We start from the raw sequence: 25355 nt of genomic DNA, 5'->3' as shown, positions 1-25355 counted from the left end.
TAGTAAAGTCTCAGGATACAAAATCAATACACACAAATCAGAGGCATTCCTATATGCCAGTAACAGTCAAATTGAGAACCAAATCAAAGACTCAATACCCTTTACAACAGCAACAAAGAAAATAAAGTACCTAGGAATATTCTTAACTAAGGAGGTAAAAGACCTCTACAGGGAGAACTATGAAACGCTGAGGAAGGAAATAGCAGAGGATGTAAACAGATGGAAATCCATACCATGCTCATGGGTCGGCAGACTCAACGTTGTTAAAATGTCTATGCTACCCAAACTGATCTACAGATTCAATGCAATCCCTATTAAAATCCCAACATCATTTTTCACAGATATAGAATAAAATAACTTTACTCTTCATTTGGAACCAGAGGGGGATGTTCTTAAAGGGGGTAAGTGGTCAGGGATGAGATCTCTGAGTAAGTGACACAAGGATGAGAAGAGCCAGCCATGAGAGGGAGGAGGGACCCAGGCAGGGGCACAGCAGGGACAAAGGCCTTGAGGTGGGAATGGGTTTGGTGTGTCCTCACGAGGGGCCAGGGGAGCGTGGAGGTGGTGAGCAACAGGGAGAGAGGCCTGGGAGAGGCAGGCAGGGGCAGATCACGCAGGGCTCCTGGGCTTGGGTGCAGCCCGAGGTTTGTTCTAAGGGCCTGGAAAGCTCTAGCAGGTGCCCAGCAGGAGACGAGGCGGCCGGTCTCTGTAAGGAGCAGCTCCCTCACGAGGCTAGAGGTCCAGGTTGGAGAAGGGCTGCAGGGCTGGCTGCTGCGAGGGAGGGAAGCTGCTCAGCGGGACGGGTTTGGGTGTGGAAGAGACAGGACTCGCTGAGGGCCTGAGTCGGGAGTGAGGAGCAGGACAGCGTGGAGGAGAGCTCCTCGTCCTGTCCCTGCCTCCGGCGACCCAGTGGCTGGCCATGATGCTCACTGAGATGGGGAAGACCGGGTGGTGCTGGCCGAGGCACGCCCGAGAGCTGGCTGTGCGGGAGAAACCGCAGAGCTTGTCTGCATGTTGTCTGCATGTGTTATGTTCGAGTCGCCTGGGAGCCACCTGCGTGGGGAGTCCCAGGTCTGGAGTTCATGGGAGACGTCTGGGCTGCGGATATAAATCTGGGAGTTGACAGTGTAGATGGGGTATTTAAAGCCATGAGGCTTGAGGAGATCAGAGGAGAAAGTATAGACAGTGGGAAGGAGAGGGGACAGGAGAGGAGGGGAGAGAAAGGGGGAGGGGAAACAGGAAAGGAGAGAAGAGTGGGGAGAGGGCAGCAGAGCCCCCAGGCAGCTGGCGCATCTTCCCCTGTGTGGGCGGTCCTTGGGGTGCAGGCGGAAGGCGCAGCACGTGCCCTGAGTCCAGGGTCAGCAGAGACTTGGCTGGTTGGCTGTTGGGTCCTGGGTGCGCGTGTTGGGCCAGGGGTCAGCAGGGTGCCGTTTGAGGATGAGGAGGGACTGGACTCGGTGCGGGGTGGGGGTGGTTTCCCAGCAAGGCCAGGCCTGACAGACAAGTTCTCTGATGAAGAGCAAGGGGAGAGGGAGGAGGGTGGAGGTGCAGGGTGGTGGGGGAAGGGGGGTTGTGGATGTGGATGGTGAGAACAGGGAGGGAGCAGCAGACTCTGGAGATGCCTTTGCAGACTGCAGCCCCAGCAGGAGGTAAGAGCTGTATGCCCCCCCCCAGCTTCCTCCCCTGGCCCTAGGTCCAGCTCCCCAAGGCGGCGGGTGGGTGTGCGTGAGGGGCAGGTGTGTGCATGTGGTCTTCAAAAGTGGTGGGGACAGCTTGGAGCCTTGAGAGTCCTGGACCTGGAGACGGGTGTGAGCTGCAGGCCTTGGGCAAGGAACAGCCTCAGAGTCTCACCTGGAAGAGGGTGATAATAACATGTGAAATTGCTTTGCTGGCGCCCAAGCTCTGCCCAGGAGCCAGGAGTTATTAGTGCTGCCCGGGCTGTGGGACTCTGTGAGGAGTGACCTCAGTGTTGACGAGTGAGAGAGAGAGAGAGAGAGAGAGAGAGAGAGAGAGAGGAAACAAGGGATAGAGAGAGACAGAGAAGGAGAAAGAGAGAGATACAGGGAGTGAGAGAGAGAGCAAGGGATTGACAGATATAGGAGAGACAGAGAGAGACACAGAGAGCTAGGTAGAGACACAGGAGAGACAGAGACAGAGAGTCAGAGAGTGAGAGAGGGAGGAAGAGAAACATGGAGAGCAGAGGTGGTGGTGACAGGTGACAGACGTCCTACCGGCACGACTGCCAGTGATTTTGACTTTCATGCTTTTGCTCGAATTATTTTCTGTTTTTTCTCTATGTATACTTAAATAATTATCTTTTTAAAGAAATGGTTTCTAGATGTAAATTTGATTTTAAAAACTTTCTGCAATTTGGAAATATCTATGAAAAGCTTTACAATTTGCATGCAAATTGACCCAGAAATCTCACTTCTTAGAATTTATTCAAAGGAAATAATCATGAATGTGCTGATGATTTAGTTGCAAGGATGTTTTGAAGTTTATAATAGCACCCTCCCCTCCCCAAATCCACCCAAACCAAAGAAAAAACCCCCTAAGTGTGCAAAAATAGGCAAATACATAAATAAAAGATGGTCCCATTCATAGAAGGAATTTCTAGATAGCCTTAAAAATGATATAGAAGGTAACTTGTTGGTGTAGATATTTATGACATATTATGTAAATAAAAACTCAAGTTTCAAAAAGGTATGATATGACTCAAATTTTTTGAGAAAAAATATGCTTGTGTGTGTGCACAGAGAAATGCCTGGAATTTTTATCACTATGGTGATAAACTTTGTTGTGCAACAATAAAAACAGAGTTTTTTAAAACGTTAAATTAAGAATTCTTACACATAGCCACTGCCGGTTGCCTTCCCGTTTTTTTGCTGTCCTCAGAGGAGATGGAGGACAGCTGCTCACAGTCCGACGTGTGATAAGCCAGCGTGATTTTGATGGTTATAATTAAATCGCACCTCACCCATGTCAATTCACACGGATATATTCCCAGCTATTTTTTGTTAACCATCCCACGGAGGCCACAGCCACATGACACCCATTCAGAAAAACAACCGCTCAAAATTTTGCAGGCTTTGTGACAGTTTCACTCCCTTGGTAGCAGCAAATAGAGGTCTAGTATCTTTTTAGATATTAACCCTGGGGTTCTGTTCACTGCAGCCAGGCGAACACTGTAACAGCTACCTCGGAAACGCCCACTCCAGGCAGGGGGTAACTAAGAGGTGGCATATGAACTTCGGGACTGGCCGGGCGCGGTGGCTCACGCCTGTAATCCTAGCTCTTGGGAGGCCGAGGCGGGCGGATTGCTCAAGGTCAGGAGTTCAAAACCAGCCTGAGCAAGAGCGAGACCCCGTCTCTACTAAAAATAGAAAGAAATTAATTGGCCAACTGATATATATATATAAAAAAAAATTAGCCGGGCATGGTGGCTCATGCCTGTAGTCCCAGCTACTCGGGAGGCTGAGGCAGAAGGATTGCTCGAGCCCAGGAGTTTGAGGTTGCTGTGAGCTAGGCTGACGCCACGGCACTCACTCTAGCCTGGACAACAAAGCGAGACTCTGTCTCAAAAAAAAAAAAATAAAATAAAAAATAAAAAATAAAAAATAAAAAAAAATAAAATAAACTTCGGGACTTGGTCTCTTTAATTTTTCTATTAAAAATTTATGTCTCATCATTATACCACCATACAGAAATTACAGATTTAATTTATTTATACCCTCATTCCAAAAAAGAATTTGAGGTGGCTTACCAAACCGTATGACTCTATTAGGGTAAAAATAATTGAGGAAATCAGGGTGAGGGGAAGCTAAGGGTATATACATAAGACAAAAGGGTAAAGCTAGTGAAGAAAGCACATGCCTCAAAATACCAAACTTTGCCGGATTGGGATGTCAGTTTTGCTCTGATCTTTCTAGCAGCCTATTTTCAGCATTTAATATGGTCGAGTATAGAGCAAAATGTAAAGAAATATAAACCTTAGGCACAAACTGTCACCTTTCTTCTAAGCTCAACTGTTATCAATGTCTATGCAAGTAAGTCTTGGCTTTTCTTTTAAACCTCAAGAAAATGGTTCCTTTCTCTCACTTCCACTCTTTCTAGCCAGTGGAAAGTTGATGAGCTGCTCACTGGCCACAGAGAGGTGCCCCAGGTTTCTGTCCCCCTGTCCTGTGGACAACGGGTCCAGTGAAGACAGAGGCTCTGCTCTCAGGCTCATGCGAGATTCTCTTCTCGGTAGAAAGGAAATAGCTTTGGTTACGTCAGGGAAGACTTTAAACCTCCCTTCTCAAGTACTTCCCAACGTCTTGATGTTGCCTACTCTTGGTCGCCAACCAAGGAAGATTCTGTAGCACCTCATGGCCCTATCCAGGTCCCGTTTGTGCCACTGTGGTGACGACTTTATTCCAAGTGAGAAGTTACCTTGGCAACCAACTTACCAACTCACTCAATTAAACAATTTCCTCTCTGTAATCAATACTCATTAGCACCAAATCACTTCTTTGCTTTGCCTTGCAGTTTTAACCACTCATTCAGATCAAGCTGTTTTGTTTTTTCTTAAAGGTAACAGTCATTTCTCTCTCAGAACATGGGATCTCATTTGAACCCAACAGAACCCCTCTCCTGGGGGCCTCTGGGGCCGTCATCGAAACTCAGGCTCAGCCAAGGAAGTGCCACTGGTGATCTCCGTGGGGTTGGCAGCAGAGCCTCGCTGGTGGCTTTCAGCAGGTTACCAGGGCCTTGCCCACAGGGGAACTGCAGGGAGGAGGACGGCACCTGCTATTTGTACGGAGAGACAGCTCCTGTGCACCCAGAGGGGCTCCCGGGGGGCTCCAAGGGAGAAATACTGTTATGTGGTGGTTATTGTAGACTGACATCGTTTGAGAACAGAGAGGAAAATAAAATTATTGCTGAAAACCAAAACAGTCTGTTCCACTTCCCGCTCCACTTGTAAGGCAGGCGATGGGGTGGTAATTCATGTCTTGGGAAGATAAATCCTAGAGGACTTCCTTTGCAGTGCAGAGCCCAGTGGGGGAGGGAGAGGGGACAATGGACACTCCAAGGCCTCTGCCAGTCTCCCTGAGCTGCCGCTCCACGGGGGACCTGGAGTGGGTGGCCTTTTGTGGAGCAGGGCTGGTAGTGTGTCTCCAAAGGCTGGTCAGAGAGGAGAGTAAGGTTGTCCTAGCAGAATGAGGGGAACTGAACTCGGAGGCTCAGTCCTGAGGAAGGGGAGCCATCCTCCGGGGAAGCAGAGTCCTGAGGGGCAGTGGGGCTGAACGGCATGGTGGCGTAGACTTCTTATTGGCTGGATGCAGTGGCTCACGCCTGTAATCTCAGCACTTTGGGAGGCCATGGCAGGAGGATCATTTGAGGCCAGGAGTTTGAGACCAGCTTGAGCAACATAGCAAGACCCTCATCAATACAAAAAATAATAATAATAAAAAATTAGCCAGCCATGGTGGCACACACCTGTAGTCCTAGCTACTTGGAGGCTGTGGTGGGAGGATCATTCAAGTTCAGGAGTTCAAGGCTGCAGTGAGCTATGGTCGAGCCACTGCACTCCAGCCTGGGCAACAAAGCAAGACCCCATTTCGAAAAAAAGAATCCTGTTGCCCTAAACTTCCTGGAAGTCAGCTATGTACACACATGACTTGGGTAAGTGGTGTTGGGGGCAGATTTGGGGGACGCAGGACAAGGGGCCGGCTGTGCCTCTGGGCAACATGACGCAGGCAGGGTAGCACCGGCCGGTGATGAGATGACCCACAAGTGGAAACAATTAATTAACGAGCAGCATGTTCCAGGCACTGGCCCTGCATTACAGGATGAAGATCCCTGTTCTCAAGGGGCTCACGTTCTGGAGGCGGAGGCAGAAACAGGCCGGGGAATGAATGGACAAGTGCTTCAGGCATGCTGAGGGCTGTGGGAGAATTACTCTGAGCGAGACCAGGACAGCGGCCAGGACCAGTGAGGCCCAGGAGGGCCTCTGTCAGGAGCTGTTGGAGCCAGAGCCAGAGGAGACAGAGCGGCCAGCTTGGGAGGAGCCAGGGAAGAGTGCGGAGGGAGGAGAAAAGACCAAGTGCAAGAGCCTTGTCCCCAAGCCCCTGCAACCCGGCCAGTCCTCCTGGCCGCGCCTTCTCCAGTCCCGCTGCCCTCACACCTACTCCAGTCTCTCTCCCAGGCCCGGTGACTTCTAATACAGCCCCTATTAAGTTTCCAGCCCTTAAAAACTCTACTTCATTAGTTGAAAAAAAATGCCAACACAACTATGCGATACCATTTTTCATCTTAGACATTTGGAGGATTAAAAAAAAATAACTGGCGAGAAGCCAGTGGAAACATTTCTCTTAGATGCTGCAGGTGGAACTGCAAATTGGTAACCCTTTTGGAAGCAAATGGAAAATATTTATCAAAAGCCATGAAAATGTTCTTATCTCTGGGACCAGTAAGCTTATTTGAGGGCCCGTCCCAGGGAAATAATGTAAACTATGGAACAGGGTCGCGCATAGCGATGCTCAGTGGAACGTTACTTGTGTGGATGGGAAACAGAAAACTGCCCCAGAGGCCACCTGCAGGGAGAAGGTTAATTGTGATGGAACCACCCGTTGGGGTGGGTGGCCGGGAGAGCTGGCACAGGGACACAGTGCCGATCTCTGCAGTCAGGTGATCTCGGCTCAAATCCTGACTCTCCCAGTTTCTGCTGGGTGATCTCGGGCAGGTTCTTTAGCCTCTCTGGGCCACGGGGCCTTAGTTTCTCCACTGGTAGAAGGAAGATATCTTTTATCTCTTGTTTCATGAGCAGAGAAGAGTCATTTCCATGAGGAGCTGATAAGCCGTCCAGGCAGCGGTTGGTCAGTGCTCCAGCTACCTTCCTCCTTCCCCCGGCGACAACCGACCAAGCACTTTTACTTCCACGACCTCACTCAGTCTTGACAACCTCAGGACTACCATTTTCCATTTTGCAGACGAAGAAACTGAGGCTCAGAGAGGTAGCGAGACTTGGCAGAAGTCACCCTGCAATTAAAAGGGAGCATGGGGACTTGTCCTCAGGACTTCTGACCTGCTGGGGCACCCTCTACCCCAACTCCTGGTCACCCTTCGAGACCCAGTACAGATGTCACCACACGTCACCTCCTCCCAGGGAGCCTCTGCGGACACTTCCCTGTTTGTGCGCCTGTGGCCTCCGGCAGAGACCTCCAGCTCGGGGAGGCACCTGGCCTGGGGCAAACACAGGCTTTGGTGTCCGGTTTAGCTCCAGATTCAGAGCCGCCCCCCCACCTCCTGCCAAGATGAATGGCAATGTCCTTGTCATATCCACCTCCCGATTTAAGAGGCAAAAAGTAGGATTTAACTGTGGCACTGAGTGAGGGTGTTGAGGTTTCAAATGCAGCAGGTGCTCCATAAACGACACCTGCTCTCCTTCTCCAGGACAGAGGACTCTGGACCTGTACCCCCCCCACGCCATTTAGCAGGGCATGACCTCGGGCCTCAGTTTCCCCTGCCGTGCGTTGGAGCACGTCCTCGGAGGTTGTGTGGGGGAGGGAAGGCAGGAGTTAATTTATGTAAAGCTCTCTCAACAGTGACTGTGGGAGGCGAGGCGCCAATGCGAGCTATTATTTTCATTGATCTTATTACCGGAGGGCACCACGAGAGGGTGATTGTCTGTTTACCAAGCGGCCTCCCGGGCGAGCGGCCATGTCTGCGGGCTGGGCAGGGGCCGGGCAGGGCCGGGCAGGGCAGGGGCCGGGCAGGGCCAGGGCAGGGGCCGGGCAGGGGCCGGGCAGGGCCGGGCAGGGCCGGGCAGGGCCAGGGCAGGGGCCGGGCAGGGGCCGGGCAGGGGCCGGGCAGGGGCAGGGCAGGGGCCGGGCAGGGGCAGGGCAGGGGCCGGGCAGGGGCTGGGCAGGGGCCGGGCAGGGGCCGGGCAGGGGCAGGGCAGGGGCCGGGCAGGGGCTGGGCAGGGCCGGGCAGGGGCTGGCACGGGGCTGGCATGGGGCCTGGCGCTGCAGAGCGCGGCGAGGGAGGAAGGAACGAAGACGCGTCCCACGGGAGGTGACATTTGGGCGCGGAGAAGATGGAGAGGCTCCGGGAAGGGCCCCCGGGCCGGGCCTAGGCAGCAATGAAATGCCGGCTTCCGGCACGCCCGGCAGTGCTGGGGACCGGGGAAGGCCGCTTAGCCTCAGCGAGGCGTGGCCAGAGTCCCGACTGCGGCGGGACCAGGCGGGTTATTTATCCATAACCCGATCTCACCCCCAACCTGTGCCAACCTGCCCCTCAGACACCGCCTGCCCGGTTCCGACCCTGGCCCAGACTCTCGCCAGCCGTGTGGCTGGAAGCTTAAGTGCTGCGTGCCTCAGTTCCCCCTCTGTAAACTGGGGACAATCACAGCGCCCGCATTAGGGTGGCTGTGAAATTAAGCGAGTTGGTCCAAGGAAAGTGCTTAGAACAGGCGCACAGGAAGTGCTCAGGGAATGTTGGCCACTGTTGCTTGGACTGGGCCCTTGAGGGCTAGTTTGAGTCCTTCGGGGGAGGGACTAGGTGCCATGCCGAGTCCTGCTCTGTCACTACCTGTGTGACCGCAGGCAGGTGGTTTCTGCTTTTGGAGCCTCAGTGTCCTCGTCTGTGAATGGGGGAATGTCCATCTTAGGCAATCAAGCAGACAGTAACGAAACAAACATCAGCTCCCATCTGGGGAGCCAAGCGCCTGCCACCTGCTGTGCACCCGACTCAATTCTCCAATGACCCCGGGCACAATAGCCCCTGGGCCATGCCGCTCACTCCCCACTGCGGAGACCCAGGCGTAGAGGGTGTGCTCATAACCCGCTCAGGGTCCTGAAGCCAGAAACAGGGCAGCCGAGGTGGGAAATGAAGTCTCTCTGGTGCCACGTGGCTTCTCCCGGCAGAGGGCAGGATGAGAGTCCGCACGTTTAGTCGGCGCCAGAGCGGGAGGGTTGCAGGGCGAGGCAGGTGAGCCCGGGCCCACTGGGCTGGAGTGAGGCGGGGCGGCCGCGGCTGTGAGCCGGCCCAGGGCAGGTCGGCCCCAGTTCTCATCTTCGCTTCTCACCTGAGTGGCCTCGGACAGTTCTGCATCACTGAGCCTCGACTTCCTCATCTGTGAGGTGGGCGCTATAGTCCCCTCTGCCTCCTGGGGCAGCTGTGAGGATGGAGCGCGGTGCCTCGCGCGCAGTGCCCCGTGCGGCCGGCTCGCGTGTGCCTTTGTGCTCATTCAGCCTCTCAACACGACCAGGGCCTGCAGCTGTGCTGGGCCTGGGAATTTGGGCCCGACCCCCACCCTTACAGGGTCCCTAGTCTTGGAAGGAGCAAACATGGACCACGGATGGCAAATGTTAGCCCAGGCTCTGCGTGGGAGACGGGGGAGGGGTCGCTCCCGCTGGGGTGGGGGGGCAGGAATGCATCCCAAACCAGAGGACAGGCGGCCTTGGCCGAGGCCCAGTGAGGAAACAAGAGGGATTTACCGGCGAGACAAGGGGACCAGGTGAGGGCACCCCTGGCAGAAGGAGCAGGCCAGGGAAAGGTGTGAGGTGGGGACATTACGATGGCAGGAGGGACTGCAGGAAGTTCAGAGGGGCGGGAGCAGGGTGGGCTGGTAGAAGAGGCTGGAGAGGGGAACAGGGGCCCGTGGGAACAATCTTGATGCCAAGCAAGGCGCTTGGGTTTTATCTTGGGGCGCTTTTGAAGGCTGGGGGTTGAGCTGGGGTTCACGGGCACTAGGGAACCCCACTGCTAACACTAACAGCAGCACTCACCGCCCGCTGCAGCATGTCCAGCCCTGGACCGGTTTCCCTTAATAATCCGCAGAACAACCCTCTGTCCCATTTTGGTGCTACAGTTATCCTTATGTGAGGCACAGAGAAGTTAAGGAAGTGGCCTGAGGTCACACAGCCGTTACAAGTGGAGTTGGGATTGGAGGAGGCTGGCCTCTCCAGTGTCCTCACCCCTAACCACTTCCCCTCCTCTCTCCCTGTGTGGTCAGCCCTGAGCAGTAATTCCAGGGCTGACTCGGAGAAGTCCCAGGGTCGTGGACCTCTCCCCTCCCTGTCCAGCCAATTGCTGCTCAGTACCTGGGTTCCTCTCCCGGGCTGACCAATGACGCGGCTTTAATGGAGTGGCCTTGGCGGTGGAGGGGAACAATTTCTCAGAAATCCAATAAGCTGAGTGACTCAGTGTGCGGGCAGCCCCCTCCCCACCCCCGGCCTCGGCTCTGGTCCTGGCTGACTGGGGTCATGATCGCCCCCTGCCCCACCCTCCCCTGCCTCAGCCCCTGCTTCCTGGCATGGGGCTTGGGGGCTTTGTCCAAATACTGTCCCCTCCTTCATCCCCTGAGTCTCATCTCAGGTGCAGCTTCAGTCTTTGCCTCCTGTCTGCCCTGTGCCATCCCCCAGCCTCGGCCACCCGGACCATCTTTCCCAAAGGCAAATGGATCTTGTCTCTCTCCTGCTTCTTTGTGCCCCCGGAGAGGGTCCCAACCCCCAGACGGGCCAACAAGGTGGTCCACCATCATCTCCCCACACCTTTCCAGCTCTGTGTCCCCAAACTTCCCCAGACACAACCGTGAGCATCTCCTTGTGCCTCCAAGAGTCTCCGAACTTCTGTAACGTTTGTTCCCCTCGCCAGGAATGCCCTTCCTCTCTCATCCTCATGGTGAAATCCTACTTAGCCTTCAAACGGCGCCCCTCCGGGCAGCCTTCCCTGATTTCCCGAGGCAGGCGGTGTGACTCCTTCCTCGAGTACCCCCAGTGCCTTGCTAGCCTTGGTATTGGCAGTGGTCCCATTGTACGTCAGTTATTTGGTCAGCTGTCCCCTCTCCCCCTCTGACTTTGAAACACTTCCATAATATCCACATAGCTGCCACCACTGAGCTCTTACTAAGTGCGAGGTACTGTGCTAAGACTTCACCTGCCTGCTTTTCAGTTCTCCCAACAACCCTGGAGGCGGACGCCACATTTATCCCTATTTTACGATGATAAATGGAAGCACAGACAGGTGAAACGACTTGCCTGAGGTCACATGGCACTTAAGAGGCACGGCTGGTCTCTCTGCAGAGTTAGCGTCTTTACTGGCCCTCTCTGCTGCCCCTTCTTCCGGCTGGGGCCCAGCGCAGAGCGGCTGTGCAGAGGTTTGCTGAATGAATGAAAGAAGGAACGGACAGGAGGCATCCCACGCCAGGTCTCTAGATTAGGAGGTTTAAGGGAAGGGAGCATGGGGTGAGCCCCTGAGTGTGCCAGGAGGCCCCCCAAGCCCTGGGACCCTGATACTATCATAGGTTGAGTATCCCTAATTGGAAAATCTGAAGTAATCTGATACTTTTTGAGAGCCGACATGATTCTGAAAAGAAATGCTCACTGGAGCAATTTGGATTTTGGATTTTCGGATTAGGGATGCTCTGCTGATAATAATGCAAATATTCCAAAATCTGAAAAGATTCAAAATCTGAAATACTTCTGGTCTCAAGCATTTAGTATAAGGGACACTCAACCTGTATCTCATTTCACAGATGAGGAAACGGAGGCTCAGAGCTATTAAAGGGCTCTCCCAAGCCCAGAGAGAGCTGGTCACAGAGGCGGGGCTGTGGGGTGCAGAGCCCAGGTAGGACAAGGGTCTAGGGACTCGTGTGCCTCCGGGGAGGGGACACGGCCCCTTTTCATTTCGCTGAAGCTCCCTGTCCAGAGCCTGGGTCGCGGCCTCGACTGCCTTGTCACGGGCTGAGCAGGGCCCATTTCCAGGATGAGAGTCCGGCTCAGGCTGGGCCAGGACAGGGGTCTGGACTCTCTGCTGGAGGACGGGGAGAATGCGTGTGAGTCACAGATAAGAGCTTGGGCTTCGGAAGTGGACAGTCCTGGGTTTGAATCCTGCCTCTGCTACCGATTAGCTGTGTGACGTTGGCCAGTGGTTTAACCTCTTGGAATCTCACTTTCCTCCTCTGTAAAATGAGGATAATAATGTGCTTCGTATCAGGCCTTGCTGAGGATCCTGAATGTTGCACCCAAAGTACTTGGCACATAGTCAGCACGTTGTGCATATTCGTTCCTATTAGTAGAGTCACAGTTAGGCTAGAAGTTGAGTTGGGTTGGAGTTGGGATAGAACAAAGGAAAAGCGAGGTATAGGGCTGCCAGTCCGTTTGGGACCTGTCTGCATTCGTCTCCTTCTGGGGACCACCCAGAGGGCTTTGCTGGGAGGTCAGGGGGCGCCTGGCTAGAGCCGGGCCTGGGTAACAGTGGAAGGAAGATGGAAACGGACTGGAGTCGGCATCCTGCTTCTCCCACGTTTTCTGGGTGACTTTGAACAATGCACCTGCTATCTTTAAGCCTCAGTTTCCCCCTCTGTAAAATGGGAGTAATATCACCTAGCCCAAAGGAGTTTGGTTAGCCCTTAGACCTCAGTGAGTGTTTTCTTTTTTAAAAATGACTTTCCTCCCTATTGGCTTTCTACATCAAATTATTTGCTTTTGGGGAACTCCTGTGTAGCCGTTGGAAGCTCCCTGCTCAGGGGCAGACGGGCACTGTGGGTCTCTCTCTGTCTCTCTGGTGGCCCAGAGGAGAGGGGCAGGAGAGGCTTCCCCAGAGGCGAGGTGCCTCACTCAGGTTTGCAGCCCGTCGGGGCACTGCAGGTGCGAGGGCACGGAGGCGTGCCAGTGGCGCTCTAGGGAAACTGCAGTGGGAAACGCACAAGGGAGAACTCCCCGTTCACAGAGTCCGAAACCCCATCCCCTGGTGGGACTTCCCGCAAACGCAGCGTGGCCGCCCCCTGCTGGCACACCTGCAGACTGCACCTTCGGCTTTGCAGAATCCCAGTCGTTGGGTCTTTGGGAACCAGACGTCCACAGAAGGTGGAGCTGGAGCATCTCAACGGGGAGGACCCTCAGAGATCAGCCACCTCCGACTTACTGATGGAGACGTGAGGCCCTGTGTGGGGCAGGAGGCTTGCACAGGGCAGGAATTTGGGGGCTTGAATCCAAGTCCGGGCTCCGTCAGCGCCTAGGGTGGGGTGGTGTCCAGGGAGGGTCCTGGCAGCTGAGCCCCAGCTTGCAGGAGGTGGGGACGGGGAAGGGTGGTTGCAGAGAGCTGAGGGGGTTTCAGATTCTCAGCCCCTTGCCCCAGCTGGCTGGCTCAGTTGTGGGATTTCCTGTTTTGTCTTGGAGCAGCAGCACTGCAACCTGATAGCCGTGACTCGGGAGCCGTGTGTGTGTGTGTGTGTGTGTGTGTGTGTGTGTGTGTGCGCGCGCGCGTGTGTGCACGCGTGTGTCTGGAAGGGTGATGCCCTCGTCCATCAGCAGGTGTCCTGAGCTGGTGACATCACCCCAGTAGTGCTCTGATCTTCCTTTCAACCAGCGTCCCCACCCCAAGTCCCCAGGAGCTGCCACCCTTGGTTCTCCAGCGTAAGGCGGTGGCGAGTGAGGGGACGGGAGAGCAGGAAAGATTCTCCCACGCAGGAGACAGGGACGGACGGATGCCGGAGCTGGGGTGGGCTCGGAATGGAGACCGGAAGTGGGGAGCATGGGAGGGGTGCTAATTGAGGTGCTGCCCAAGCTTCCAGCCTAGGTGACGGGTCACACCCCTCGATGTGATGAGGAGCTGCCCCTTGGGGAGAGCACTGTTTCCTCCTGACTGCTCTTGCCCCCTCCCCTCTGTCCTCCAGGCTGGGAGGACAGAATGTACGAGTGTGCGTGTGCGTGTGCGTGCGCGTGCATAGGCATCCATCTGCGTGTGCCGTGTGTGCCCATGCCCGTGAGCTGGAAGCCTGCGTTTACCTGGAACGGTTGCTGCAAGAGCCTTACTGCCGCTGAAGAGGGCTGCTGGGCTGGGCAGTGACCCTGTGACCCTGTTCTGACCACACCAAGGCCAGTGGGTCTGCGGTCTGTCCCCGGTGGATGGGGGGCGGGGAGGGCCTGGCTTAGCCTGGCTTACAGCAGCACGAGGCAGTCCCAGGCCTGCACCCACCTTTCCTGGGAGGGTGGCCTCAGGCAAGTGTCTGCCTCTCTGAGCCTCAGTGTCCTCCCCTGACGAGCAGGGACTGTGTGCTGTGGCTCACGGCTGCCTGGGGAGGGTGGATGAGGTGTGGGGCGAGGGCTCAGTTGGTGTCACCACGTGCCCTGGGGAACACCAGAGAGCACTATGATTTTTAAACTGTGGGCTCTGGGGTGTGATAAGTGTCCAAGGCTTTGCCTAGTTGCTGCATGGCTGGTCCCTTCTCAGCCTGCAGGTCCCTGTCTAATGCCACCTCACTGGGGCAGCCCGGGACTGCTCTAGCCAAGCTCCTGCTGTGCCTCCCTCCAGGCACTTCCCAAGACCCTCCTGCGCCGCCACTGCCAGACCCTGGGGGCTGTGTTGATTGTCACCCGCCCCCATCTCTCACATGGTGAGCCCCTGCAGGCTGGGGACCTTGTCGGTCGTGTTCCCTGCCATATCCCTGGTGCCTGCCACAGTGCCCGGCACACGGCAGGTCCTCAGCACCCGTGTGTGCATGGTGCGGACGCTTCTGGTCATGGCGTGTTGGAGCCAGAAAGTCCTGGCTTGCACTCGGGCTGGAGTCCCAAATCCTGGCTCTGCCAGTGGCTGTGTGAGTCTCACTTCCCCGCTCTGGGCCTCAGTCTCCTCATCCGTCAGATGGAGCTGAGTAGAGTGACATCGGGGCGGGTTGTGAGGAGTCAGCGACATCCTGTGTGAGCATCACGCTGCCAGGAGCTGTTGAGAGCAGAGGGCGACGGCGGGCGTTGCCACGCAGTGACGGTGCAGGGGCTGCTCTGAGATCTCTACTGCGGGAACTCAAAGTCATCTCACACCCGCCCTGTGATGGAGGGACTGCGATCATTCCATTTCACAGGTGAGGACACTGAGGCTCAGAGGAGGGAACCCCACTCCGGTGGCGGCCTGGCTCCCCAGCAAGGGCTGTGGACACAGGAGCTTCGGGGGCACGGCCAGTCTCCTTCTTTGCAGTCTCACTGGTGCGTGGGAAGGACTGGGAATCAGTGGCTTGAGTCCTAGCCCCAGCTCGGCGCTGGCTTGCTGTGACCCTGGGGGTCCCTGCCCTCCCCCAGCCCCATTCCTCCCTGTGGACCAGCAGGGACTCGGGAAGGCGGTCGGACCTGGCAGGGGCTGGCGTGGTGGATGCCGGCCACGCAGCTCTGGCTGGTGGATGCCGGGGTGAAGCCTGGCCCCGCGTTGCCAAGTCTTTGAACTTTTCAAGAGAAGCAGAAAATTTGGATTTTTCGACGTGAAATCTGATTTTTAAATGTTGGCAACAATTAAAAAAGAAAGAAAGAAAGATACTGTGTGGGCCAGACAAAGCCCATTTGTGGGCTGCATTTGGGCTCGTGGGCTGTCACTTTGCAATGCATGGGACACTGAATATCCAGAGGCCACTTCCTGTGCTTGGGCCTTTGATAAAAATGACTCACACTGTTGCGTGCTTATTAATACGATGTCCAGGGGCATATGTGATGTCACTCGACTCCCTGCCCACCTCCTTACCCACCATGTACTGTCATCCTTCCAGATAATATTATCATCTCCATTTGCTGGGGGAGCCAACTGGTGCCCAGAGAGGTTGAGTAACTTGTCCAGGGTCACACAGCTGATCAATGGCCTTGCTGGAGGACAAAGCAGGGTTGTCCCGCTCTAAAGCACATTTGTTTAAATGTTATCCCCTCCTGCCACGATGACCCTGACCTCCTGTCCCCCAGCCCGGCCTCCTGGGGACTCGCGTGCTCACTGGCTCATGGTTGATCTAGCGCGGTCTTGGCCCGGAGAGAGGGTGGGCCAGGCAGGAGCCCCTGATGCTCCCGAGACCCTGGGTTCTCCTCCCCCCAGATCGGCCGGGCGGGGCTGTGCAGGAGACCTGTTGGGCGGACGAGGAACATGCTGGAACAGCACCGAGGCCACGGCTCTCTCCGACGCCAGCCACGCGTGTGAGGACGTGTCCCTCCCTTTGGAATTCCCGACGGGGAGCTGGCCAGTGCCCGCGCCAGCCAGGTGGCTGTCGACTTTCCGTGTCTGTCCAGCAACGCCTGCTGCAAGCCAAGGCTTCCCAGCCCCCGGGGGCCTGCAAGACCGCATGTGCTCATGCTCAGCTGGCGCGTGGCTCCGTGAGGGTCACCGTGTGTGACGGCGATTGCCCAGGCAGCGTCTGTGTCTGAGCAAACGAGGGGAGGCACGTCACCCGTGTCTGCACGGGGAGGGGGGGCTGCACTGTCCGCTGTGGGGCACGTGTTTGCGGCCACTGTTGTCCGGGCAGGCGTTGCCGGAGAGTACACGGCGGACATGTGTGTTCATGGATGTGCTCACGTGTGTGCCTGGACATTTGGGGGAGCTTGAGGGTTTTAAGGAAATTGTGGTATAATTGACAAACAGTAAAGTTGCAAGCCTTAGATGCATATGTTGGAGTTTTGCATATGCATACGACCGTGTGACCATCACCTGGGTCCAGGGGCTCCCTGGTGGCCCTCCCAGCTGATGCCCCCAAAGTGACCACTGTTCTAGCCTCTGTCTCAGGCATCAGGACTTAAGTTCTCCTTGAGTGTTGATCTTGACCCTGTTGCAGATGTTCATTGCTTCTGTGAATTCAAGCAGCAGCAGCAGCAGCAGAGAGGATTGTGGTCTGATATTTAGAAGAAATTCCAAGTGGATGTCCCTGGAATCTGGGGACTCAGACCCTTGGGAAGGCTGCACAAATGCCACTTCTGATAATGAAGGTGGGAATCAGTGATTAAAGTGGCCCTGGGCACCATTTATTATTTACAGGACTTTATTTAAGTGCCACACACCCTATAAAGCTAGTGGGATTGCCCCCATTCTGTGGATGAGGGACTGAGGCCCAGAGACAGGCAGTGAGATGCCCAGGTTCCCAGAGCTAGAGAGTAGCACAGCAGGATTCGAAGCCGGGTCTGCTGTCTCCAAAGCTGGTGTTCTTTTCTTCCTCCAGGCTGCCCGTCTGGATGGGTGGTGACCCCTGGCTGGGGCCGGGACCTCACTCCAAGTGGGCTGTCCTTGGGGTATCCCCTTTGTCCCTCCAAAGACCAGTCCCACCTGGAGCTGGGTCACCTGCATCCCAGGCATTCCCGGCACCTCGGAAACTAGGACAGTCTGAGCTGAACAGGACTCCGCAGGTCATCCTATCCAGCCACTGTCGCTCATGGCTGGGTTGGGGTCTCGGTTAGCCGGGACCTGACTAGGGTCACCCAACCTGACCCTTTTGCTGTTTTGAACGCAGACTCCGGTGACTGTGTTGGTTGCACCTTAGTAGAAGAGCAGGCCTGGTCATCCTCCGGGACGTGCTGGGGTGGGGGGCTTACCCCTGCTCAAGGTCTCTGTCCTCTGTGCTGTCCTGGTTTTCAAAGTGGCAGAGCCCAAGGTCCAGAGAGGGGACTCCCGATCTCGGCCATACCTGCCTGGCCAGCCCTCGGGCTCCCTTGCCTCTAAATGCAACCGAGCAGACTCTGAGGGGGCTGTGATCGCGCCTTCCCACCTTAGAATCCCTGCTGCACCTGTCACTGCCCGAGCAGGAAGCAGCGTGGTGCCACGGTGCAAGAGCTGGCTCTGCAGCTGCACAGGGGACTTAAGGTCAAATTCGGGCTCTGCCATTTATTTGCTATATAATCTTGGGCAAATCATTTAGCCTCTTGGAGCCTCAGTTTCTTTATCTGTCAAATGGGGGACATTACTAGGACCTACTTCATAAGAGTATTATGAGGATGAGTAGTAATGACGGTGCTCATGGCAGCTGCCACACTTACAGTGTTTATTATGCACCGGATGCTGTTGTGTCATTCAGTCCTCCCAGCAGCAGTGTAAGGGGGTTACTGCTGCTGTCCCCACTTTATGGAGGAGAAAACCGAGGCTCAGAGAGGCTAAATGGTTTGCTCAAGGTCTTCCACTAGTTAGTGGTAGTGCCTGGATTTCGGCCCAGATCTGTCTGACTCTGAAGTGCAGAATGCTTAACCCAGGAGGGCTATTCAAGATACTTAGCGGTTGGCCCGGCCCGGGCCGCGAGCCATCGGCGTGGACGCCTGCCGTAAGTGAGCAAGCTGTAGTTGTCCCAGCCCGTCTCATCCATTACACCCTCGACTGTGTTAAATGGGATTAATCCAGGAAATGAGATTACAGATGTCAAGCGGCTTGGAGAACCTCGAAGCACTCCACCAGCGTTGGTTTCTATTTCTTCTCCGCTGCGGGGAAGGAGGTCTGGCCTGCGAGCCGAAGTCCCGGCTGTGCCGTCCACTTGCTGCGTGGCCTTTCGTAAGCGTTGAAGGAAGGCTCCAGAGCCCTCGGCCAGCGGGTGGAAACCTGCTAAGGAGACGGGCTCGGTCCGCCTCGCTCAGGCCCGTCCACACGTTCGTTCCCAACGGCCCTCGGCTTGGCCACCATTTGCGGTATCATTCATTAAGGGACTGCGTGGTAGAGTTTCTAGGAACAACCTGAAATACGTGGTGCATGTTTGGCGTGTACGCCGTGTACAGCGTGATCGCATTTAAAGCCCATGGCCTGGTGGGCGCCGACAGCTGCACACCCGCCCGTCCCTCCTGTGGGCGGGTCTGACACTCCTGCACCTCCGCCAGGCTTCTCGCTCCCCTTGGCCACCATCCCTCCCTCCGCCCGCATGCCCATTCCCATTCCCATAGATCACTCTTCCTTTTCTAGCAGCTTCTAGAAATGCAGCCATACAGGATGTGGACTTCGGTGTCTAGCTTCCTTCACTCAGTGTAATCTCCTTTGGGATTTCTCTCTATTGTCGTGTTCCTTTTATTGCCGAGTCCCTGCTGTCGTATGGACAGACCACAGTGTGAGTTTCCATTCACTCGTGGGTGGACATGTGTGTTGGTTCCAGTTTTGACTCTTGTGAATGAAGGTGCCAGAACATTCTTGTGTGCATGTCTTTTTGTGGACATATACTTCCACTTCTCTTGGGCAAATTCCTAGCAGTGGAAGGGTGGGTCGTGCAGACTGAGTGAGCTCCTGTCACTCCACATCCTCACCAACGCTTGGCACGGCTGGTGCCACTCTAAGGGGCCTGGAGTGCGTTCAGCAGGGCTCGTGCTGTGCTTGGGGAGAGCACCTGCTTTCTGACGGCCTGCCACCTGCCGGGCAGAGCGGGTCGCACGGGGACGAGGACGGCCATCGGCCCCTCGGGCAGCGGGTGCTGACTTGTTTTACGAAGCATCAGTGGGCAGAACTAGGGCCAAGCAGAGGGCCCCACAGGAAGACAGGTTTATCCACAGTTTCAGAAAGAACTTTCTGCCAGCCAGCCCTGTGCAACCACGGGGCGAGTTTCCTTGTGGAGGAGCGAGCTCACCTTGCTGGGCGGGCCGAGACCGAGCAGCTGGTCGCACTGTGGGTTCGGATTAGGTTTCTAGCACGGCTCCTCCGGGCGTGCTTTCTCTGGCTTCTGTGGTTCTAAGAATCCTCAGGTGATGAGAGTCTCATCCGTAGCTCCAGCATCTATCTCTGAGTCTTGCTGGCTCCACCTGCTGCTTGTCCTGTAGGAGCTCCGGGTCCTGGGGGCCTCCCGTCCCTCTTGATTGTGGGTCAATCTCCTTCCCCAGCCGCTGCCGCTGCCGCCTTCCACGTCCCCATCGGCGCCTCGCCCTGCCCGCCCGCCCCACGTGCCCAGTCCTGTGACACTGCAGGGGTGGGCGCATCTCAAGGGTGAGGTCCCCTGGTGGCAGGGCGGCTTGGACCACCTGTGAGGCAGCTCTCCCTGCTCACACCCAGCCGGCTCGCCCGGGGTTGCGGCCGCGGCTGAGGTGTCTGGGCCAGAGCTTGTCCTGGAATCCGGTGTGCAGAGCTATGCAGAACCCGGACGCCCGCCATCCCGGCCCCGCTGTGAGTCTCCCTGCCACCAGGCTCTTGCTTTCTCTGGTGCAGACTTTCTTCCCGGCCCCGAGTCCCGGCCCGGGGCCCACCAGGCGCCTGCCTCTAGCCTGCCGGACTCCACTCCCGCGCGCCTGAACCCCAGCCGCGCAAGCTGCAAGGGCCCTGCCACCGTCTGTGACCTGGGGCTTGCACACGGACACCCAGGCGCTGAGTGTCACTCAACCCACATCTACATACGTGCAGATCTCAGATCTGGCCCGTCAGTTCCTCTGTCACCCAGCAGAAGTAGTCAAAGGCAATTTCTTTTGAAAGAAGGCTTTCTCGGGCATTGTGTGGACTCCACTTGAGTCTTTTATTTTAAAAATAGATATAGTGCATACACTTTGAAGCCTTTATACTTTTTTATTTTTTTAGAGACAGGATCACTCTGTTGCCCAGGCTGGAGTGCAGTGGTGCCATCATAGCTCACTGCAACCCCGGTCTCCTTAGCCTTAGCCTCCTGAGTAGCTGGGACTACAGGTGTGTGCCACCATGTCTGGCTGATTTAAAAAAAATTTTTTTTTCATAGAAGACAGAGTCTCACTATGTTGCCTGGGTTGGTCTTGAACTCCTGGGCTCAAGCTATCTCCCTGCCTCAGCCTCCCCAAATGCTGGGATTACAGGCATGCGCCACTGTGCCTGCCTTGAAACCATGTTATAGAATGAGCGTTTCCCAGGTGTGTCAGCCTGGGAAGTGGCTCCCCATGGTCCTTCCTCCTGGTTTTCACGCCCGCGTGTAATCCCTTCCGACACTGTACCAGGGTTGGTCCGTGTGACTCATGAGAACGGAAGAACTGGGCTGTCGCTTCTGAGATTAGTTTATAAAAGACACTGCAGCTTCAGTCTTGGCTGTTTTTTTCTCTGAAATCATTTGTCCTGGGAAAGGCCAGCTGTCCCGTCATGATCCGCCTCATGGGGACAGCCGTGTGGGAGACTGAAGCCTCCAGCAATGGCCAACAAGAAACCGAGCCTGCTGCCAGCCGCTCTGCGGGTGAGTTTGGAAGTGGCTCCCCCAGCCCAGTCAAGCCTTCAGAAGACTAAGGCCCTGTTGACATTCTGACTGCCACCTGGTGAGCAATCCTGCATCAGAATCACTGAGAAGAACCTCTCCCCAGTTCCTCACTCTCAGAAACCGTGTGCGATAAAATAAATGCTGCTTTAAAGACAACTTGTTACGCGGCAATAGGCGACTAACGCACCCTGTGATTATGTACTGGTATCTTTGATATCAGTCAAGTCCTCCTGCCTCACCTCACCCCACTCCACCAGAACGGAGGCCTGGTGGCCTATGGTGGCCCTCCGGGGCCAGCACAGTGGATTGGACCAGCAGCGTCGCCTGACCAAAGCTGAGCCAATTAAAGTGTCCCTTCCAGGAATTCTCTTTTTCTTTCTCTTTTCTTCTCTCTCCCCTGCTTCCTCCCTTCTTCTTTCCTCCTTTCCTTTCTCCCTCCCTCCCTTTCTCCCTGCCTCCCTCCCTCTCTCCCTTCCTCCCTCTCTCATTTTCTTTCAACAGGAAGAGAAGATTGAATCCAACAGCTGCGGGATGGAGCTAGGGCAGCAGGTAAACCCTGGGGCTGGAGCCGTCACACTGGTCTGCAGAGAGAGGACACTGCAGCCAGAGAGAAGCAGGGATGAGAGGCTTGGCGGGGTCAGGGGAGATGCATATCATGCCCAGACTTGGCCCTGAGAGTTCTGCAGACCTATGACCAAAGATTGTCCAAGGGGTGGCATGTGTCCCAAGTTGAGCCTGGATCCAACTGTACCTGAAGTTCACTCTTCAACATCCTAGTTATGTGAGCCAAATCCCTTCTCCTTTTTAAAAGAAGTCAGTCTGAATTGTCGCTTGTAAACGAAAGAGCTCTGACTGATACTCAGTGTGACCTTGAATAAGTCCTTTGTCTTTGGTGGGCTTCAGTTGCCCCATCTGGAAACTGAGCACCTGGCAGGTTTTGTGTGTCTCAGTTGTGCGTCTGGATGTTGAACCCTAGGAAATTCCTCTGATGCTTAAAATCATCCTCCTTTTGATTTGAGTTTCCTTAAATTTCTGCTTTGCCCAATCAAATGATCTTAAGATAATAATTGCTGTAGGCAACCTTTTTGAACAGAGGCAGGACATTCCACAGATGGGCCTGCCTTAGTCTGCACAACTATTCCCCTCTGGTTGGACACTTAGGTGATTTTCACCTTCTCTCCGCTATAAACAATGCCACGATGAACATCTGCGGCACTCGAAGCTCTCCTCACATCTCCGGTTACAGCTTTAAGAGGTCTTCCCAGCGGCGGGATGAGTGGACCAAAGAGTGCGGACCTCTTTGGCAATGACAACACCCTGCTAAGCGACCGTGCAGAGAAACGGCCCTGACACTGCCACCGGCGGCAGATGCAGTTCTCCGTGCCCGTCCTCCCCAGCATTAGGTTTCTCACTGGGGGCGCATTCTCTTGCTGTTTGTCACGGTCCTGTGAGCCTGGCGTCGGGCGACTTGCTGGGGGAACGCCCAGATGTCACCCTGCTTAGGCAGCAGCCGAGTCGTGCCAGGCCTCTGGGGTCTACACAAGTCAGGAAAGATCTATGCCATTTTATTTAAAATGAAGTGGATTCTAAACACCACTTAAAGCTGCATTAATAACGGTGTTGGTGTGCTATTCATCTTGGAGACGCGATGGTGTTTCCCGCAGCAAACTGCTGAGGTGGGGGTGGGAGATTGATCGGTTTCTGTCAAGGGGCTCATTACCACTTGCCTGGACCACCTCCCGCGGGTCCCCCGCCTCCAGCGCCCCCACCCTGGCCCAATCCGTCCTCCAAGCTGACGTCTGGCTGATCCTCCTGAAGCTGTCTGGGGAAGTGGGATGGGCGGTGGCCAGGAGTCAGAGGGTGAGGTCCCGCTCGGGGTTCTGTCCCTGACTCCCTGGGTGTGGGGACATCTGCTTCCTTTCCCCCTTTTCTTGGACCTGCACTCTGATTTGCCTTTGGGAAAACCCTGCCCCTTTCTCCTTCCTGGGGTATCATGTGGGGCTGACACTCCCCCGCCTCCCCCCAACTCCGGGGCCAGACCTGTTACACCCAGACTTGGCTGCTGAGAGTTCTGCAGACCCATGGCCAAGGATTGTCCAAGGGGTGACATGTGCCCCAGGTTGAGCCTGGATCCAACTGTACCTGAAGTTCATTCTTCAACATCCTAGTTCTGTGAGCCAAATCCCCTCTCCTGTGTATATAAACAGCGGTCTGAATTGGGTGCTTGTCACTTGTAAACAAAAGACTTGTGACTGTTACGCAGTGTGACCTTGCACAGTGTGACCCTGAATGAGTCCTTTGTCTTTGGTGGGCCTCAGCTGCCCCACCTGGAAACTGAGAGGCTGGATTCTCGGTCCTCCCAACTCAGGAGGGTTACACCCCCTCTGGGCTGTGGGACTCACACACTGGGGTCACAGACTGACAGGCTGGCTCTTGTGGAGACTCGGTGGCTCTTCGGACTTGGCAGGAGAAGCCTCAGAGGACATGCTCTCCCCAGACCTGCAAAAGGCTGCCCTGGAGTGAAGTCCATGGCAGAGCAGGGCCCTGGGGCCAGGGGGGACCCGGGGTGCATTGGGGTTTCATCCTGTCACCAGAAGTGATATGTGCTGCCCCTGCTCTGGATCTCTCAATGGCTCCCAAGTACCATCCCTTTATATAGGCAGAGGGCCAGGTTCCTCTCAGGGCTTAAAACATTTTGAATGAATGAATGAGCAAACAAATTCCCTTCATAACCAGGCTCCTTGCCCGATCCCAGCCCTACACCGAGACCCTCTGTACAACACCACACACGCCCTTCGTGCCTCAGCCTGGTACGTGCTGTTCCCGCTGCCTGGAGCCTCTTCCTGCCCCTGCCTGACAGACTCGCACGCAGCCTTCCGCACTCAGCTCAGGCTCGTCCCCTCACTGACTCGGCCAACGTTTCCGGGCCCTACTGTGTGCCGGGCACGGTTCTAGGTGCTGGCGTCGAGCACAGCAGGTGCGGTCCCTGTTCCCACGGAGCTTCGCCCTTGTCGGGGCGGCGGGCAGGGCAGACAGTGTCCCCGGTGATTGGTGCCATGGCGGAAGTTAAGCAGGGGAGGAGGTGGGGAGTGCTGATGGGGGCACTTTTTTGGGGTGTGTGGGTGGCCGGGGAGGGTTTCTCTGCTCCAGTGACATTTTAACCGAGAGGCAAAGGAGGTGAGGGAGCGAGAGTGCAGATCTGAGAAGGGTGGCCAGGCAGAGGGAACAGCAGTGCTAGGGCCCCCCCCAACCCCCCTGGGGAGCGAGGCTGGATGATGGGAGAAGCAGAGAGGAGACCCCGGTGGCTGGAGTGGGGGGGGCAGGGATGGAGGTCGGAGGGGTCATGGCAGAGGCTGGGGAGGGACAGCTGTGACTGCCATGCAGGCCACCCGATGGCCTTTTACCCTGGGTGAGGGGCCACGGGAGCATTTTGAAGGGTACAGGGAGAGAAATTGGGGGGCTCTGGCAAAAATCCAGGCTGGTCAGGATGGGAGCGGTCAGGTTCTGGATCTGCTGATGATGGGGGCAGTCAGAGGGACAGGATGGAGGCTGAGTGAGGGGGTCACGCCTGCAGAGCTGGGGAGCAGGTCTGGGCACGTGGCCTTGGAGGTGCCGTCACTCTGCACGTGGACCCTGGAAGTGAGGGTGGACACAGGCATCCGGGGTTCTGGGGACGGGTTAGGGCTGGAGGTATGGGTCCGGGAGACACGGTGCCGAAAGCCAGGGGCTGTGGGGCCCGCAGGGAGGGAGTGAGGGCGGGCCAGGGCCAGGGCTGAGCTGGAGGCCAGGGAGCACAGGGCACTGGCGGAGGAGCCAGAGAGAAGCTGCCCACAGGTCAAGAGGAGACAGACACGGCCCTGTGTCAAAGGCTGCTGACCGGTCACCTAAACCCAGGACAGGGACTTGGCCGCTGGATCCCAGCAGCAGCAGGTCGTCGGTGACCTTGACCAGGCAGTGGGGATGAAAGCCTCGTGGGAGAGGGAGAGGAAGGGTCGGGTTGGGGAGAGTGGCAGAGGGGTCAGGGGTCAGCGAGCATCTCTGAGCAAAGCCCCAGTGAAAGGAGAGAGCCAGGGACGTGCACATCTTGGAGGAAAAATCTATATGCAGAGGGGACAGCTGGGGCAACGTCCCCAAGGGAGGCAGGGCTTGGTGTGTCTGGAGAACAAGGCGGGGGGAGAGGTGGCTGCCAGGGCCGTGTGCGGGATGGGGGCACAGGCCGGGGTGAGCCTGCCAGGCTGGCTGGCAGAAGCTACTGGAGGACTTTGAGCGCGTATTTATGTAATAAAATGCCCTCTGGCTCCTGCAAGGGGCACTTTGGGAGTCTTTGATTCCGAGCACCCGCTGGGTCCCTTCCGGCTCAACCCCACCCCACGCCTCTGATCTCAGCCAGGCTGCGTGGGCCCCGCTCAGCCACCCGGGGCATGGAAGCCGGGGGACAGTGGGCACCTCCTGGGGCCTCTCTGGCCGGTGTGAG

At 56.1% G+C, this 25355-nt stretch overlaps 1 long non-coding RNA gene across 1 annotated transcript; it reads left to right on the top strand.

Moving 5' to 3' along the window:
* Positions 1–21340: 21340 nt before the first annotated feature.
* Positions 21341–22496, top strand: LOC142876371 (uncharacterized). The gene is made up of 2 exons (XR_012923267.1): positions 21341–21430; positions 22043–22496. It is a non-coding gene; the product is annotated as an uncharacterized LOC142876371 (long non-coding RNA).
* Positions 22497–25355: the final 2859 nt, after the last annotated feature.

This window comes from Microcebus murinus, chromosome 2 (genome assembly GCF_040939455.1).
Source record: "Microcebus murinus isolate Inina chromosome 2, M.murinus_Inina_mat1.0, whole genome shotgun sequence".
NCBI lineage: Eukaryota > Metazoa > Chordata > Mammalia > Primates > Cheirogaleidae > Microcebus > Microcebus murinus.
Note: the sequence above shows the minus strand (reverse complement) of the source record. Positions and strands in the feature narration are given on the sequence as shown.